The sequence below is a fragment of the Gastrolobium bilobum genome, unplaced genomic scaffold, assembly GCF_033153095.1.
Source record: "Gastrolobium bilobum isolate Gb01-03AN ecotype WA unplaced genomic scaffold, APGP_CSIRO_Gbil_v1 utg19485, whole genome shotgun sequence".
NCBI lineage: Eukaryota > Viridiplantae > Streptophyta > Magnoliopsida > Fabales > Fabaceae > Gastrolobium > Gastrolobium bilobum.
The window spans coordinates 17,464-37,540 of record NW_026895112.1 but is presented as its reverse complement, the minus strand read 5'-3'; the positions used below and the strand labels follow the sequence as shown (position 1 = coordinate 37,540).

The 20,077-nt window shown below is 35.7% G+C and overlaps 1 non-coding gene across 1 annotated transcript; it reads left to right on the top strand.

Annotated features, from left to right (window-relative positions):
- Positions 1 to 474: 474 nt before the first annotated feature.
- LOC133311543 (small nucleolar RNA R71) lies at positions 475 to 580 on the top strand. Its single transcript, XR_009751563.1, has one exon. It is a non-coding gene; the product is annotated as a small nucleolar RNA R71 (small nucleolar RNA).
- Positions 581 to 20,077: the final 19,497 nt, after the last annotated feature.

The following is a 20,077-nucleotide window of genomic DNA, read 5'->3' as shown; positions in this document are numbered from 1 at the left end:
GTGACTCCAGAATTCTTATTGTTATTGCATCTTGCAAGTTGATTGTCCCTGGTCTGGGTGAAGTTTTGGTTCCCAAAATTTGTTGCATAGCATACCAAGGCTGTGGATGGACAGTCTGTTGAATCGTGATGATCACCACAGGCTGAGCATGGTTCACTCTCAGTGGCTGTGAGTTGTAAGACTTCCATTCTTGGTTGTTCTTAGTCAGCTTTCAAATTCTTCACCTCATCCATTAGTGTAGCCAGTTGAGTTTCCATTGCAGTTTGTTTGTCTAATTCTAGCATGCCTAGCTTCCTCACTGGACTTATTCTTTCTAGTGGCCATTGGAGAAATCTTTCTGCAGTGCCTTCTATTATTTCGTATCTGGACTCAAGAATTCCTGTAAAAAGGTATCCTCCTACAGCAAAATCTAAATATGATTGAGAAGTACGATCAATTCCTTTATAGAAAGACTATAAAATTCTCCATTTCTCCACCCCATGGTTTGGCATTTTCTGATGATGTCCTTATATCTCTCCCATGCTTCATAGAGATTTTCTCCATAAAACATTCTGAAGTTAGAGAGTTCATCTCTAACATCAGATTGACGAGACATAGGGAGAAATATCTCTATGAACTTGTTAGAGAGTTCTCCCCATGAGTGTATACATCCAGGGGTGAGAGATTTCATCCAGATTTTGGCTTTTGAGCCCAGAGAATAAGGAAACAGCCTCATTCTCATACTCTCTTCTGTCACACCCTCAGTTGTAAAATTATCACAAATATCTTAAAAATTGGCGAGGTGTGTGTAAGGATCTTCTATAGGGAGTCCATTGAAGACTCCAACCTCCCTGATTATGTTAAACATTATGGGTTTTAGTTCAAAATTGAGAGCTAAATGGGGGAGGATTACTCCTCTTTCTGGTCTGTTCCTTGAAGGAGCAGCTAGAGCTGTAAAGTTCGTTCAGGAGGAATCTCTTCATTGTTGTTATTGTGATAAGCCATGTTTGTTTCAAAAATATTTCCCTGAGATCTTTTCTTCTCCTCTGAAGAGTACGTTCTGGTTCAGATCAAAGAAGAACTCAGGTATTTCACTAGAGTGGTGAGAATCTATTTCAGACTCTTCACTCATAAACCAGGAAACATATACAGTATAAACAACAGAGCATGTAACAAAAAATTAAGAAAATGAAATATTTACAGAGTATGTACTTAAAACAGTAATAAGGACAGAATTTAGTGAAACTATCCCTGGCAACGGAGCCAAAAACTTGTTGGGTGTGAACTTGTTGGTTGCTTAAAATATTCTTATAAAGGTCGTTCCCTTACTTCAATTCATCAAGAGAAATACATTCGTTCTCCTTACTTCAACCCAAGTGCACAAGTGCACGCATCAAGTAATAAATGGGACTATTAGTGCCTAGATTATAGTTCCCACGAGGATAGTACTCTAAGTAATGCCTTAAACTATTTTAAAAAGAGTGAAAATGAGAAGAAAAGTTAGTAATTGATCTGTTTGGTCAAACGTTTCCTGATGTCTTGATAACGTTCCTCAAGAACAGTAGGTTCAATCTGACAGCAAACAATTCCTCGCGTCGTTATATATGAAATCCTTCTTGATGAGAGAAGGAATGCCAATATTCATTGGAGATTTGTAAATACAAGATTTAATAAAGAAAATAACAAATGCAATAGCAATATTTAAGAGACAACAATATGGAATGATAAAATAGTTTTTAACACAAGGAACGAATCCACTGTTCCATTCTTAAATAGCTATATTTTCCTCTTAGGACTTAACCCTTTTAGCTTTGATCAGGTCTTTTCACTGCCAACTCTGATTCCTCAGCTCATGGACTAAATGGCTCACAAGTTTTCATATTCCTATGGCTCCCTTGACTCCAACAGTTACTAAGCACAGGACCCTTAGTGAACCAGGTGGTCCTTTATTCCTAAGGCAACCAGCAGTGTTGTTTCCACAACATAGTCTTCCCCCTCTGATTAAGCTGTATGAAATCCCTTCCTTATGGAAGTTCCTTTCTTAGTATGCGTTCAATTTCCATTGATCCGCAATGAATATAGCACACTTAACCAGAGAATACGAAAGCTTCAGTACAAGAGTTTTGAAAATTGTTCTTTAAGAACTTCACAGTTTCTCCGTTCCACAAATAACTTAGCCCATCGCTAATAATATAAACATAATTATTCCAATCTAAAATCCCATAGACTCGAGATTCAGTTCAGAGATAACGAGTGGAAGAGAAGAGAAATAACACGTATATTAATCAAAAACAAGTTAGGTTACAATGAAATGAAAATGAAAAAGTATGGTTGTTGCTCTTGAGGAGTCTCAAGTGGGTGATACAGAATAGAGAAGAAGTTGTTGTCACTTAACTATTACTAAAACTATACAACTAAAATATAAAAACTAAAAAAGAAAATAAGTGATCTCTTCTTAAGGAATTCAAGGGTTTTCTTCGTGCTGGAACGTCCTATTTATAGGCAGAAGAGTGGGTGGTAAAACTGGTAATTTCCATTGAGTTATTTTCTTGACTGCATGAAAGGGGAGGTGTGAACAGTGCTCAGAGGGATGCAAGTTGCTTGGATGGGACACTTATTGTTGAGATTTGCCTTTTCCTTCTGCAGTCCCCCATGCCATGCTTTCGTCTTAGCCAATAGGAACTCTTTATTCTCTGCTGTGCACGTTTCTTCCCACTTGATTGTTGTACTTCTTGTGCTTTATGGAAGCTTCTTTTCAACGTTACCTGCAAAGTGTACAGAGGGAATGAGTTAGTGCAACAGGTGTATTTAATGTTCTCATTCTGTTATTCTTTTTCTATATTTCTCAAATGATCACATCATCATTCGTTCCCCCACTGTGTTTTTGTCACAAAGATATAAACACGTGTTTTTAATGCAAAAGTTGTTCACCAGATTAGGGAACAAATGGTATTTTTCCATCAAAATGGGCTTAGATGGGAACGAATTTTCATCCCATCAATAAACTTTCGAAGTCTGCCTATTTTCTTCCAGTGAAAGTGACTTTTACTAAATAGCAGTTGGCTCGACTCTACTTGAAGGAGATTGTGAGATTTCACGGGGAGCCTGAGAGCATTGTGAGCGATCAAGACCTGAAGTTCACATCTCGCTTCTGGGGAGCACTGTAGCTGGCTTTCGATACTCAGTTGAGACTGAGCATGGCTTATCATCTTCAGACTGATGGTCAGACATAGTGGACTATTCAAACCCTGGAGGATATACTGAGAGCTTGTGCCCTGGAGCAGGGAAAGCATAGGATAGGTACCTTCCACTGGTAGAGTTCTCATATAATAATAGTTTTTATTCTAGTTTGGGCATGACACCGTATGAGGCTTTGTATGCCCGACGGTGTAGATCACCTACTTGTTGGACTGAGGTTGGAGAAGAGAAATTTATTAGACCAAATTTGGTACATGACTCTTCTAATCAGATCAGAATGCTCAGAGATAAATTGAAACATGCACAGAGTCGTCAGAAGAGCTATTATGATCACAAACATCGACCTCTGGAGTTTGCAGAGGGTGAGCATGTCTTTGTGAGGTTTTCACCTATGACAAGTGTGGGACCGGTTGATTATCAGCTTGCCTTTCCTCCACAGTTATCCGGTATTCATGATTTATTACACGTGTCTCAGCTTGGAGATATTCGGGATGAATCCCATGTTGTACATATTGACGAGGTACATGTACGAGAGAATCTTAAGACTCCCGTGGGGCAATGGGAAATTCTAGATAGAGATTAAAGAAAACCGAGAAATAAGTCAATTCCTATGATCAAGATTCAATGGGAGGACAAAACACTTGAGGAGGCTACTTGGGAGCTCGAGGATGTGATCTTCTGGCTATATCCTGAGTTTGTTTCCAAGTATGATCCTAATTTTACGGACAAAATCCTAAAAATGTGGGGTGAGTATAATATCCCTCACATGTAGTTGTGGATTTAATTATGAATTAATGATTTTAATCATAATATTTAAGAATAATTATAAGAAAAGTAGAAGAAAAAGAAATAAAGTCACATTTGGTGAAAAAAAAGTTAAAATGGCCGTTAAGGGGTAAAAATGCGGGTAAACAAAGTTACCCAAAAAGTGATAGTAAAGTTAGAAACATTACTCGAAAAATATTCTACTCCATTGGGTAAAATTTGATAATGAATAGAGGTCATTGGATAGATAAGCCTTTACCTAGTTGAATTTCACTTAACCTATGTAAGTGAAAAAGTTTCAAAAACGTTACTATTCCTTCGTCTCCTTCGAAAACAGATTGATAAAGGAGAGAAAATTGGAAAGAGGGATTTTTGCTGGAAAATCTTCTAAAATTAATAAAGAGCTAGAGACCTCCAAATCACTTCGTTCCAACGCCAACCTTGTGAGAAATTTCGAGAGAAATCCATTGGTACCAGTAGTTCTGGGTGGGGAAAATTGTAGAAAGAGTTATTTCACCTCTAAGATTTTGAATTTTATGGAAAATGGGGGTTTTGATGGAGCTTGAGGCCATGGGAGCTTGAAGTAAACTTTCCCTTTCATTCTAGGTAAGTTAATGTTAAGAAATCCAAGTTTTCTTTGAGTTTTGAGGAATATTGAATATAGGTTTCCAATTTGAAAGTGTGGCTTGATTGAGCATGTTATAGCTTGATCGAGGCTTAGCTCATGTTGAGAAAAATGTTTAGATGTGGATGTAAAGGTGAAAATGTATTTGGAAAATTAAAGATACTATATTTTTGAATAGTATCATATACATGATTAGTGACGTATATGTGAATAGTACTGTAGAGATGAACAGTACCGTATGTATGCATTGATAATGGATAATGATGTAAATATGTTCATTGGTTATAGTGTGAGACCAAATGGACTTATGGAGCAAGAGCATGGACTAGAGCAAGATATGGACATTGAGCGAGGCTCTTGATTATTTGAGATTGAGATAAGTATCAAACAATGGTTTGATAAAAAACTTATATGAAATGGATATATGATTAATTGTGATAACTTCACCATGGATAGGTGTGTTGGCCATTTGTTGAGTATTTTGTTGCTTTGTGTACCTTTTGACTTAGAAGAGGCTAGAAAAAGGCTATTCCAGGTAAGCTTTCGATCTTTGGGATTAATCCCCTGGTTGTTCCACCAAACTCCGAGGGAGGGTGGTATTTTGATATGGTATGTTGAAAATAATTTGTTATATGCTGCATGTATATGTATATATGTTTGTATGCTACACAAGACGATGTTTCCTTGTGTGAGGCATAAGACGATGTTTCCTTGTGCATAGTATGAGACGGTGTTTCCTTATGCGGTATGTTGCAAGATGGTGTTTCCTTGCATAATGCATACTTCTTATATGCTCTCGGTAGTAGGATTACATTATTGTACACTGCATTGTCATACATATTCTGATGCATGCATGGATATTTTACGTACTATAATGATACCAGAAGTGAGCTTAAGGGTGGAGGAGCCCTCCAACGGTCCTTAGCTTACTTAGGTAATTATATTATCTCATCCTGCGTTACTAAGGCATCGCGTGGCAAGAAATCAGACGAGAGATATTACCAAACCTGATAGTCAGGATTAGCTTGTTATGCTGATACATATTTGGCATGGTTTTATTTTGGATATGTATCTATATGCCATGTCATTATTTTGAGAGCATATGACATGTTTATGCAATGTTGATAGTTTATCTATTTTGTTAGTTATGTCTGTATATGTCTAGGTTACTTATTTGATTACATCTTTTTTGGTTGGTTGATGTAATCATGTAAGTAACTCTATGCCATGGATGGCTGGGTAATGTGGTTTATGTCTGGATTATATTCAACTGTCAACCAGGTTAATAGTATGATGATGGGAATTGTCCCCAGTGGTCAAAAATACAGACGAAATGTTGTCCGTTTTAGTTTGGCCATGGAAGTAAAAAAGTTTGCAATACAATCATATGAATGTTAATTAACCAGCTGCAGATAGGGCGTTACAATAGTCCTAATTATAACTCTCACAAATTTGCTGTCTGAACAAAGCAGTGAAGCTAAACATAGTAGTTAAGCAGAACATCTTATTCTTGTCTATCTAAGAACTTGTGTATACTCAAATTGTTCTGAAAATTTTAGGGAAGGAACTAAAGGCACAAAACTTTCAGGAAGCTTTGGAATCACTCAAATCGGAGGTCTATGAACCTAGTTATAAATTTTTGAAGTAGGCTGCCTAAGACCAACAACGTGGGTGAAATAACAAAAATTTCTTCTAACTTCAACTGTGGACGGTTAATCATAGGTCACTCTAAAAATTTCATAAGAAAAGGACGTCTATGGAATTTATAGTGCCTTTTATACTAAAACTGCCCGAATTTTTTATGTCATGTGACAGCAACTCAGCGAGCATGAGTTATTTTCCTTCAATTATTAAGTTGTAGCGATCTCTACATCCATAAACTTGAAATTTTTACAGAAGTGAGCTAGATATCCACACCTTTTAAATGGTGTATAATTTACAAATTTTGGGCAACCGCAACCCTAGATATGAATTCTACTAAAACTGTTACAGAGTCTAAATTTTGACAGCAAGCGGACCATTCTTGTACATACATAGTCAAATGTAGTTCTGCCGAATGGCTAGTTTGGCTCTTCCAGCTATCAATTTAATTTGCATCCAACTCACATTCATATATTTTCTTATAGCATATTCACTTTTATCAATGCTTTTGATGAGACACTTAATCTTCACACATTTTGACAGCAATTCCAATACAACCTCTATAACCAGGCCAACCAGAAGTTTTCCATCAGCAGAGACATACGCATCCGAATAGACCATGCTTCACGATATGTGATCATACAAAATCCACAACATGGTCATAATTTCATTAGAATCATATATTTCAGTAATTAGTTGATTACATTACTTTCAGAGTGTGCATTAACTATACAAAGATTCTTTTGCAGCACAAAACCACATCTATATCATCTCATTTGATTCATAACAATCAAATATTAGTCCATATGTCAGCATGCTTTAATTGAATTAAAACCTGCAAAATAGAAGCCCAATAAAGGGTGGGAAATAATCTCAATAAGTGACAACATTCCTTTTTTTTTTTTATATCAAAGTCCAGCACAACAACAAGGCATAAAACCTATCAGAATAAGTACAAGGAAGCAACCAACATGTTCACATAAACATAAAGCCATGGGGAACATTCTCAACCCATATTTTCAACCATGGGGAATCCTCAACCCATATAAACCATTCCTGCAAGAGTATTTAACAGATGACATTTTACACACAAGGTCATTCAAGCCATTCAATGTAATCAAAGAAAGCTACACACATACATTGTGGCTGGAAATTCAGTTTGCACTTAATTTCTCTTTGCAATTTCCTTGAGATCACCAATTTCACCTAGAACATCATTATGATATGATTTTCAGCTACATGAATTAAACACTACCAGATATCAACAATGCAGTGTTTCTAACACAATTACTTCACAGTGATTTAACATAGTGTCAGAAGGACTTTAGATAGTGTAGTCCAACTTTCACTATCACCAATCCTATTGGACAATCTGACAAGCATTTACCATGCATGCACAAACCAGGTGTTATGTAACACCCCGTGTATACCCGGATTGTTATCATTTACGGTATTAAGCGCAGCTCAATTAAATGCGGAAGCTAAAATAAAACCATTTATCAGACATGCCAGATTACTTTTTCTTTACTAATATAACAATATAAAATCCATCTAAATCCTTATGTAATTGCAAAACCACGAATAAAATCCTGAAATACCTAAATATGATAAATAAATACTAATTCAAGAAGCTACATCGCGTAGTCGTGACCAACGTCCATATCTCATGGCGTATACAAAATATACATGTTCAACAATAACACAAACAAATCAAAGGTGTGGACAACCCCCATGCTCACAAACAAAAAAAACATATATAGTCATAATAATCATGTCATGGTACAATAATCATATCCATAATAATCTGAATAAAACATGCATCTCAAATAAACTCTACTCCGAACTCTTGCCTCGGGAAACACCCATCTCATGGACATCTGTACCTGAAAATGTGCCCGACACGGGATGAGATCTCTAAACAGAAATCTCAGTAAGCAAGGGTTCTCGAATAGTTCCTCCGTCCCAAGCTCACATCGGTATAACAGTTCAAATGTAACAGTTCAACAATAATAGCATAATCACATGATGCAACAACATATATATACCATGCATGTGTGCTAATAAGTCTACTGGCCAGAGAACGGTATGATTTACACACGTCTGCTAGATACATAATAAGTATAAGGCATCTACCTTATACCCACACTCAGGGATTACCATCTTGTGCAGCTCCACACTACATTCAAGGGTTACCATCTTGTGTGTAATACACCTCATAATATACATATATAAGAGTGCATCATTTCATCATCTCAAATTACAGATAAGCACATATATCATATAAAACTACCATCCCTCTCTTGGAAAATGGTGGAACAAATAGGGATTAACCCTGAGAACACGGAACTTACCTGTCAAATAGTATACTCAAGCTTAAAATCCAAACAGAAGTCTAAAAGTCATAAAACTGCAGGATCAAGGTCTATTTATTACATAAATATCATCAATACTCATGCTCTATAATTTCAAGTCAAAAGAAACACATTTTCTTTCTCATTTTTGCTTACTGCTCAAAGCCTTAAGCATTAAACCTCGTTTACTCTTTTTAAAACTTTAATTGCAAATCTTTACAAAAAATCTAATATTTTAATATGTTAAACTAGACATCTCCAGCTTTACAACGACATATTATATATCTCAATCGGAGTTGTATAACTCCGGTTATGTTTTACGCAAAGTGACTGCTATAACCAGAATTTCCATCAACCAAAATGCGACTTCAAATTGACACTGCGATCACACCAATCATCCAATTACTACGAAATTTTATTGTATCCCTATGTGTTAGCTTCACATAGGTTCAAACAACACTCGATTTGGAGCTCTGTAGCTCAAGATATTGAATTTTTACTAAAACAGGTTTGTTGTAGTCCAAACCAAAATATCGGGATATTGCCAAAGGAATATCAGGATATCGATATCCGGATATCATATCGGGATATCTATATCTGGATATCATATCGGGATATCCATATCTTGATATTTTCGGAGCAATATCCGGATATTGATTTTCCAATATCGGGATATTTTGCGACAGTTTTCCAAAAATGCATTTTTTCGAGTTTTTCCTACAAGGTTCCATTTGTACCCACAAGAGAAGTCCAAGCTACCATTTTCATATATATATTCATGCTTGTTTTCTTCAAGGTTACTTATTTCTTTCATTTTACATGTTAAAAATCCATTCTTTTCAAAGAAACTCAAAGAGAAAAGTTGAGGTTTATACCAAAAGCTTCAAAAACAGAGGAAATGAGTGATCTTTGAGGTCTTGAAGTAATTCTAAGCTACTGTCCAGAAGTGTACACAAATTCAAGCTCTTAAGTTGGGTCCTTTCTTCACAAAGGTAGCTTCTTGGTGATGACAAGTAGGTGTACAATGGCCAAAACAAACCAAAACAATGACGAAAGCTCTTAAACTCCCCAAGTCAGAATTAAAGTCACCCATTAATGGGTTTTTAACCTTCAAGATGTTAGTTTTCAAGGGTTCAAGTTGATAATGTGGAAGGAAGATAAAGAAATGTGGAGTCTTGGTTATATTTTCATGAAGAAATGTTTAAGTCTTCATGGAGAGTGAGAGGTGGTACCCATGAAAGTCACGTAGGAGCTGTGTAGAAATGACCTAGGTTTATGTGCATTTTCTATTTATAGATGCCCACACTTAAACTAACAGTATTAGTTTAATTAATTTCGCTCTTCGTTTAACTCAGAAATTTGACATTCTTAACCTAGACATTTTTCTAGGAATTATCATATTTTTGTACTAATTTTTCGAGACACTTTGCCGATACGCATTTTATACATACCCGGTATTAGTTCTTACGTCAACGCTCATTATTCTTACTCCAAAATTGGTATCCTTGACCTAGAAGATATTTTTCTAGGAATATTTATATTTTTGTTATAATTTTTTGGAATACTTCATCGGTGCAGATTTATACCGTGAAGCAGAATCGGTATCTGCACTTTTCATCAGAAAAGCGATTTAAGCGTTATTTGACCTTCTCGATAATTATTCTAATCTTTCTATATTTATCCAAAGTCAATTATGAAATTATTTCCTAAACTTATAATTAAATTATTTAAATTCCTAATTTAACTGTGCGGGTTCTTACACTCACCCCACCTTTTAAGAATTTTGTCCGCAAAATTAGAGATATTCCTGTCCCTAAACTCAGGATAACACCGGAGAAGGTTGTTCTCCCGCTCCTAAGTGCACTCCTCAGGAGTCTTACCTTACGTTATCTCTAATGAATTATGTTCAATGGTGTTTTGAATTCTCTCACGCCATGAAAAGTATCTTTTTGATGATGCACTCTACAACAGAGCACACGCTCTCAGCATTTTCTCCATTATTGGAAGGATCCACATAGTTTCACCATCCATCAGAGGATGGTGAAAGCTCTTTGCTAAGCACTCTAACTCAAGAGGTGAACTTCAGGTACCGATCATTGACAATGCTCTCCTGTACCCCATGAAGTTCTTATTATCACATCCATTTAACATTGAACTAACAGCCCTCTGGGAAAGCTTTCCTTTCCAACCTAAATTGGGCAGACAAGTTGTTATGTCCATAATAACCAAACAGATTCGACAGAAGTCTAACTCTTCGACAATCTGAGAATGAAATCTCAGGTCAACGCATATGTAAAGATTACTCCCTTGAGTTAATTCCTCCAAAATGACAAGACAATACGCTCTTTGCTTCGTACAAGTTCATATACTCGCTTGCACATGCATCAATACTCGTGTCTTGAAGTCATAGCAACATAGATGCACAGTTCTTTAACTCAACTTTTCATGATCTTGTGTCCATATCGATCCAACATCGCCACACAGAACCTCACAACATTTCCCAACTCGCCTTCCGGGTCTGAAGTGATTAGCATCTAAACCGTCATTCCTTTCTCTGTCAAATTCTTTAAACATACTTCGCGTTCACGAAATCACACAAAAAAAAAGTACCCTTCCAAGTATCCCTCCAAAGGTAACCTTATCTATCCTCGGATATTCCTGATATTTGGACATATTCTTGAAGTGTTTCCAATTCACAACTACCTTCATTTTACTAGGATCATTAATCACTCTATCAGTAGAGATGACCTGACCCACATTCTCTATTCCACACAATAACTTGAGTGAGTTTAGGTCTTATTCCATGACTCTAGTCGTGTCTCTACTTACAATTTTCATAAGTCCTCATTCTTTAGAATAAAGCCATAATTTCTTCCATAGTATAAAATCATATTCATGTTCATTTCAGCCAACGCATGTTAATTAATATACCCATTCACATAGTAGCGTACCTTAGTTCACGCACACCTGCAAAATTTTCAATTCAAATAACATAATAAATAAAATACTCTATGCAACAACATACCTCATGTTAGTACATAGGTGTCCTAGAGACAATCTGCGAGTCAGATGGACCCATGTACTTCTTTATTTTGTTATGAATATATTTTATGAACAAAAACATTATTTATCTTGTTTTATATTGCATGTCTCAAATATTGAATATGTGTAACTGGATAAAGCCCTTGGAATGGAACGGGTGTCACATTGAGGATTTGTGATAGGGATCATGCTCATGAGGGCTCAATGACACCACACGTCTATTGCTAGAAATATATTCCTAGTCCAGAGATATCGTTAATGGGCATTGGTGATCTTGGGTAAGAGTCGCACGACTCAGCTACTTGCATGGAGATGCAAGGTAGAGTCCTCGTGAGCTACAGACATGGAGATGTCTTAGCTGACTCGTGGGTGGACCTATTGGAGAATAGCTCGCACTGAACTGACAAAAAGACACTACAAGGAAATCTCACAGATAGTATCAATAGGTAATGTCTCTTATTATTTGGGTGTATCTTTCCTTAGACCTGACGTTGTCGTATAGACCTGTGCTCTAGAAGGCTTGCTTTGATTGTATATCTTGTCTGCCTGAAACATGGAGACTTGTACGTATACTCTTGGGCATGCCCTAAGGACTCAGGGCTAGTGTGACAAGCTAAAGGAATTCGTCAATCTCTGTGAGAGATTACGTTATCCCTAGACCGGTGAAACCGGGATGACATTTACGAGACTTGGAAATCTATGCATAGTAAAGGAGTCATGAGATGACCTGCTCTTTAGAGTCCGAAAATGAAGCTTCCCTGTTTCGGCACAAGCTAAACCTAGACCGCAGGGGTTGATACGTTTTCCTTGACCTAGGTCAACGGGATGGATAACCGAGATGAAAGGAAAATTCACACGGTAACCAAATAGGTATTATAGGTTGATCATTCGATGAACTCAACTAGCTCTGGGACAAAAAAGCATTGCTAGTGCTCTGTGTCATTAGATGGATTGGGTCTAATGGGCCCAAGCCCATTTATGTCAGCGGCTATGTTAGGCCTGATGGGTCGAACACAAATACCTTAAGTTGTCTTGAATTCTAGCATATGTGTTTTGGGCCCAATATGAACTAATCGACCTAAGTTGTAAAAGCCCACGTATTGGGCCAAGAGAGAGTAGGTGGTATCTTAGGTCAAGTTGGACTTGATCAATGATGTAACCTAATTAATTTAAATGTTAAATTAATAAAATTAATTTGAATTCTAAATTTTGAATTTTTAATTTGAGACTTGAATTTAAATAAAATTAATTTAAATTATAATTTTGAATTTCGAATCTGAAATTGGAATTTAAATATAGTCATTAAATTAGATTTATTGAAGATGGAGAAAATAAAGAAAACCAATCAATTAGATTGATTAGAAACAAATCAACTAAATTGATTGACTAAAATAAAAGAAACCAATCAATTAGATTGATTGGAAAATAATTAATTGGATTGATTGACCAAAATTAAGGAAACCAATTAATTAAATTAATTGGCTGAAATTGAGGAAACAAATCAATTGGATTGATTGACCAAAATTAAAGGAAACCGATTAATTAGATTAATCGGCTGAAATTTGGAAAACCAATCAATTGGATTGATTGGATAATTAAGGAAACTAATTAATTAAATTAATTGGCTGAAATTGGGGAAACCAATCAATTGGATTGATTGGATAAAATTAAGAAAATTACCCAATAAGATTGGGATTTGATGAGGCGCTGATTTGACCTAGTCTTAGGTTAATAAGTCGCCACATCTATATATAGGCCCTTTTCTTCCTTAGCTTTGTATCTCTTCTTCTTCTCTAATTTCCTCCACTAAAACCTTAGCCAACACACACATCAGTGTGGCGGCTATCTCTCTCTTAGAATAACCAAAGACACTACCCAATCTCTATTCTTCTCTTGAGTCTAGTAACCTCCATTGAAGGAGATTGGGCATTCGAAGAAGTGTTCTTCTCTTACAAGACAACAAGGTGGTGTGGATATCCATCGGAGGACTTGTGTTCTTCAATTCTGAAGAATTGATCAAGAACGCATTTGATCAGGAATAATAATTCGAATAAAGGTATCTACTTTAAACCCTAACATGTCTATTGTATGATTCACGGGTTAAACATGATTGTTATCAAAAAAAAAAAAAAAAAAAACATGATTGTGGGTGGGCAAAGGTTGCTTCTTCCGCATAATTTTTTTTAATTTATCCCTCTTTTATGTTAATGGCCTACAGAAGGCGACTTTCAAGTGGTATCAAAGCTTGTTGCTTTACTATCGACAAGTTAGGGTACTTTTGTTCGGTTAAAAATGCGATTTTTACATTTTGGTTCAATAAAGATTTGATCTTTGATGTTTTAATCAGTTAGAAATGTGACCTTTATGTTTTGGTTGGTTAAAGATTTGCTCTTTGACGTTTTAATCAGTTAAAAATGTGACCTTTATGTTTTGGTTAGTTAAAGATTTGATCTTTGACGTTTTAATCGATTAAAAATGTGAACTTTGCATTTTGTTGGTTAAAGATATGATCTTTGACATTTTGATCAAATAAAGATTTGATCTTTAATTTTTATTCGCTAAAAATTTGATATTTGCATAAAATTTTGAATTTTTGGATATGTTAAAAGTTAATATGTCCATGTAAAAGCATAGAACATATTTAGTATTTTTTGCGCTTGTTTGGTTATTAACTTTTCAGGTGTAAATAAAGGAAGGGGATGGTCATGGTGCCCAAAATTAAATTTTAATTGTTGTAATTTAATTTTGGTAAATAAGGCTTGTATGCCTTGTCTTTCTTTTACTTTTGTGTAAATTCTTTTCTCACCTTACTCCCCCAAATGTAACTTGGGGTTTCTTGAATTAATATGTAATTAGAAATTAGGCTATGGAGGAGCCGCGGCTTAAGGACTGTAACACCCCAAATGTAAATACATATAGGGTGCACCTTCATCATGCATTCAACGCGCGGAAGTCTAAATTTTAACTTTACGAATGCAAATATCAGAGTGCGGAATGGAAACACATAACCATACTTATTCCATATAAAATTAAAAGCGTTAAAACGTCAATACAAAATAAATAACACTAAACATTATTTAATGTAATCCCAAAAAGATTAACTAATCATAAATAAAAAACATAATTTATGCCGCATCATAAGCCCAGTCATAATGTGGTTGTGGTTCCTCTAGCCATTGTGTACTTAGTGCTTCATCGAAATCATAATGTGGAAAAGCTTCTATTAATAATTTCATAGCCTCAGTCCATAGGCCTCTATCTGTTAGATCCTTTAGTTTCTCTTCCCAGGTAGGTGGAGTTTCTTCTTCTTTACGTACCAGTCTCTTACCCTTTCTTTCCCACATAACTTTCTTATTACTTTCTTTCATCTTTTCCTGAAATGGGTGGTCAAGGGGGGTGAGATTTTGGGGAAAATCTCAGTAAGGTTCACAGCTGGAGCATTCTCCAACTATGACGCTTACTCCTGCAACAGTTTATAATAACAATACAAAATGGAAGATTTAACATCATCATATAAAAATATCATTTAAACATCTCTTCATGCTTATAATTATCATACATGGTTCGGCCTTCTAGGGATCATATACTTAGGATATCACTTTCATCCTTTTACATGTCATTCCTAACCAAGAAGGTTCATAGGCTTACCTTTGATGATGATCAACGACTTAAGGAAACACTTCTTGACCTTTGACTACTTTGAATCTTCTTGAATGAACTTCCTTCCTCCTTGAACATACAAGGCCGCAAGCTTAAAGAGAGGAGAAGATGGATTTTCTTGCTTAGAGTTGAAGGGTTCTTTGGTGGAATTATTAGGAAGAAGGACTAAGATCCAGGCTTGTATTTGATCTTGGAACAATTAGGTATTTCTCACTAACACACTCACCATTTCGAAGCATTCATGGACTTCACAAAATGAACTAAACTCTTTGTTCTTTCCTTTGGTAGTGCTGCGGCTATAGAGGGAAAAAGGCGAGACTAAAGCTTGTTCAAATAGGCAACCTAGAAGCCTTGCCATTACTTGATTGCTGGTAGGTTTCGATCACATTAAATGAGAGTAAGGTGGTGATTTGTTGTCATAGGTTAGATTGCTTAATTTAGGGACAAGAACATGATGTCAATTTCCTTGCTTAATCGTCATTAAAAGTTGCTCCCTTGATTTAAGGGATTGATGAGGTGTGACTAATCGTCATTAAAAGTTGCTCCCTTGATTTAAGGGATTGATGAGGTGTGACTAATCGTCATAAAGGTTGCTTCCTTGATTTAAGAAACAGAATTATTTGATTGATTGACATATTGTCATCAATTTGCTTGATTTAGGGAAAGTGATTGACTACTAATCATCATACTCCTAACTTCCTTGTTTAAAGGAATTTGACTGGCTTGACTTAAGGAAATTCGATTTGCATTTAATGGCTTGAAAATCAAATAAAATCAAATTCATTTCCTACACCTAGGCCGCGGATTTTAAATTCTTGGAAGGAAAAGATTTCCTTTAATTTTGGACCATGATTTATTCCTTAAGATTATGGACCTTTAACCTATTAACCTGACCTAATTTGTGCCTATTTTTCCATGATTTTATGACACTTTAAATTGACTTCTTAGAGCTTGTTTTCTCTAGTAAAACCGTGGGCTTCTTGCTTGTAGGGAAAGAATTCTAATTTAATTCCTAGTCATATAGTACTTCTTTAGGTTTATTATGTCATGGCCTTACTTTGGGCTTTAACTTGATTTGGGTTTCATTTACCTTATTGGACTTTACTTTATCATATAGAGCTTTCTTTGTATCACTTGAACTTGTCCACATTAAATGGAATTAAAACTTCCTTTGTTGGGTTATACTTTGATCCATGAATTCATTGGATCCCTAATGCTTATGTCTTTGGTCCATTGGACCCATACTTCTAATTTACTTAATCATAAACTATTTCATCTGAAATGTCTCGTTTGTTAATTATCATAATTCTTCATTAATCATGATACAATATACATACATGCATACTAGAGAAATATACATACATGATTTTATGACATGCATACTAGTCGCTTTGACATACACTCATACATTCATTGGCATAATAAATCACATTTATTTTGGGATAGTCATGTTACTCATGCCATCTTCTCCCATCATGCTCCTTATAACAACCCTAAATATTGTATCATGATTAATGAAGAATTATGATAATTAATAAACGAGACATTTCAGATGAAATAGTTTATGATTAAGTAAATTAGAAGTATGGGTCCAATGGACCAAAGACATAAGCATTAGGGATCCAATGAATTCATGGATCAAAGTATAACCCAACAAAGGAAGTTTTAATTCCATTTAATGTGGACAAGTCCAAGTGATACAAAGAAAGCTCTATATGATAAAGTAAAGTCCAATAAGGTAAATGAAACCCAAATCAAGTTAAAGCCCAAAGTAAGGCCATGACATAATAAACCTAAAGAAGTTCTATATGACTAGGAATTAAATTAGAATTCTTTCCCTACAAGCAAGAAGCCCACGGTTTTACTAGAGAAAACAAGCTCTAAGAAGTCAATTTAAAGTGTCATAAAATCATGGAAAAATAGGCACAAATTAGGTCAGGTTAATAGGTTAAAGGTCCATAATCTTAAGGAATAAATCATGGTCCAAAATTAAAGGAAATCTTTTCCTTCCAAGCATTTAAAATCCGCGGCCTAGGTGTAGGAAATGAATTTGATTTTATTTGATTTTCAAGCCATAAAATGCAAATCGAATTTCCTTAAGTCAAGCCAGTCAAATTCCTTTAAACAAGGAAGTTAGGATTATGATGATTAGTAGTCAATCACTTTCCCTAAATCAAGCAAATTGATGACAATATGTCAATCAATCAAATAATTCTGTTTCTTAAATCAAGGAAGCAACCTTTATGACGATTAGTCACACCTCATCAATCCCTTAAATCAAGGGAGCAACTTTTAATGACGATTAGTCACACATCATCAATTCCTTAAATCAAGCAATCATTAAATTTCCTTAATCAAGGAAATTGACATCATGTTCTTGTCACTAAATTAAGCAATCTAACCTATGACAACAAATCACCACCTTACTCTCATTTAATGTGATCGAAACCTACCAGCAATCAAGTAATGGCAAGGCTTCTAGGTTGCCTATTTGAACAAGCTTTAGTCTCTCCTTTTTCCCTCTATAGCCGCGGCACTACCAAAGGAAAGAACAAAGAGTTTAGTTCATTTGGTGAAGTCCATGAATGCTTCGAAATGGTGAGTGTGTTAGTGAGAAATACCTAATTGTTCCAAGATCAAATACAAGCCTGGATCTTAGTCCTTCTTCCTAATAATTCCACCAAAGAACCCTTCATCTCTAAACAAGAAAATCCCTATTCTCCTCTCTTTAAGCTTGCGGCCTTGTATGTTCAAGGAGGAAGGAAGTTCATTCAAGAAGATTCAAAGTAGTCAAAGGTCAAGAAGTGTTTCCTTAAGTCGTTGATCATCATCAAAGGGAGTCAAGGGAGCAAACAGGCAAGTAAAGAGATCAAAAGTTTAAAGTATACAAGTAAAGAACGACAAGTACTGTAAGTGTTTACAGTTGTTGAAGTAATCTCTCTATGTATGCCACCATTATGAAACTATGATAAGTTATGGTCTGACTGCAATATGTTTATAGTGCTTTACATTATGTGATTATGATATTTTTGAAACTTAAAACCATGCTATTAAATGTTGGCCTGTGCACTGATACTCCAGTTGCAACCTGACGAGGACTCTGGGTATCTCCGTAAGTCCGTAAAAGCCGGCAGGAATATGATGATGATGATGATGGCATGATATTTTTATATGATGATGTTAAATGTTCCATTTTGTATTGTTATTATAAACTGTTGCAGGAGTAAGCGTCATAGTTGGAAAATGCTCCAGCTGTGAACCTTACTGAGATTTTCCCCAAAATCTCACCCCCCTTGACCACCCATTTCAGGAAAAGATGAAAGAAAGTAATAAGAAAGTTATGTGGGAAAGAAAGGGTAAGAGACTGGTACGTAAAGAAGAAGAAACTCCACCTACCTGGGAAGAGAAACTAAAGGATCTAACAGATAGAGGCCTATGGACTGAGGCTATGAAATTATTAATAGAAGCTTTTCCACATTATGATTTCGATGAAGCACTAAGTACACAATGGCTAGAGGAACCACAACCACATTATGACTGGGCTTATGATGCGGCATAAATTATGTTTTTTATTTATGATTAGTTAATCTTTTTGGGATTACATTAAATAATGTTTAGTGTTATTTATTTTGTATTGACGTTTTAACGCTTTTAATTTTATATGGAATAAGTATGGTTATGTGTTTCCATTCCGCACTCTGATATTTGCATTCGTAAAGTTTAAATTTAGACTTCCGCGCGTTGAATGCATGATGAAGGTGCACCCTATATGTATTTACATTTGGGGTGTTACATATGAGACCTCTAGGGAATTGTTCCTATGCAAGATGACTGAAGGCATGTCTTTTAACCGCCACGTCCTGAAGATGATAGCACTCATTGAGAAGCTAGAGGGTCTAGGCTTCATAATTGATGCTTAATTAATTAATGACTTAGTTCTATTATCACTTCCTTCTTCTTTCAGTGGGTTCATTATGAACTATAATATGCATTCGATGAATGTTACACTACCTGAGTTGTTAAGCATGTTAACTACTGTTGAGGTGTCTATCAAAAAGGATAAGACACAAGCTCTTCTTATTAGTGGGTCTTCCAAGACCAAGGATAAGGGTAAAAGGAAAGAGCTTGCAAAGCCCAATCCTCTCAAGCCCAAAGGAAAGTCCAATAAGAAGATGGGCAAGGCCAAAGGTAAAGGCAAAGATAAAAATGACGCTGAGTTCTTCCATTGTGGCAAGAAAGGCCATTGGAAGAGGAACTGTCCTGACTACATCAAAGGTGTAATGGAAAAGAAACATGGCGATGCTTCTACCTCAGGTATTTACATGATTGAGGTTAATTTTTCTTGTGCTAAGCCGGCTTCATGGGTATTGGATATCAGTTGTGGTTCTCACATCTGCAATATGTTGCAGGTGCTAAGGAATCCGAAGAAGCTTGACAAGAACGAGGTGGATCTTCGAGTTGGGAATGTAGCAAGAGTTGTTGCATTGGCTATTGGAGATGTTGACCTTGTTTCGTGTACGAGCCTTATGCTGCATTTGAAGAATTGCCTTTATGTTCCTAACATTTCTAGAAATATTATTTCTATTTCTTGTTTAGAACGAGATGGTTTTATATTTACTATTAAGAGTAGTGAATTTTCTATCCTTACGAATGATATTGGTTTTTGCTACTGCTTCTTTGGTAAATGGCTTATATGTTCTAGAAATGGAAAATAAAGTCCTCACTGTGAATTTGAAACGACCTAGGATAGATAATAAATCTTATCTTTGGCATGGTAGACTATGACACATAAACGAAACAAGACTCTCTAGGCTAC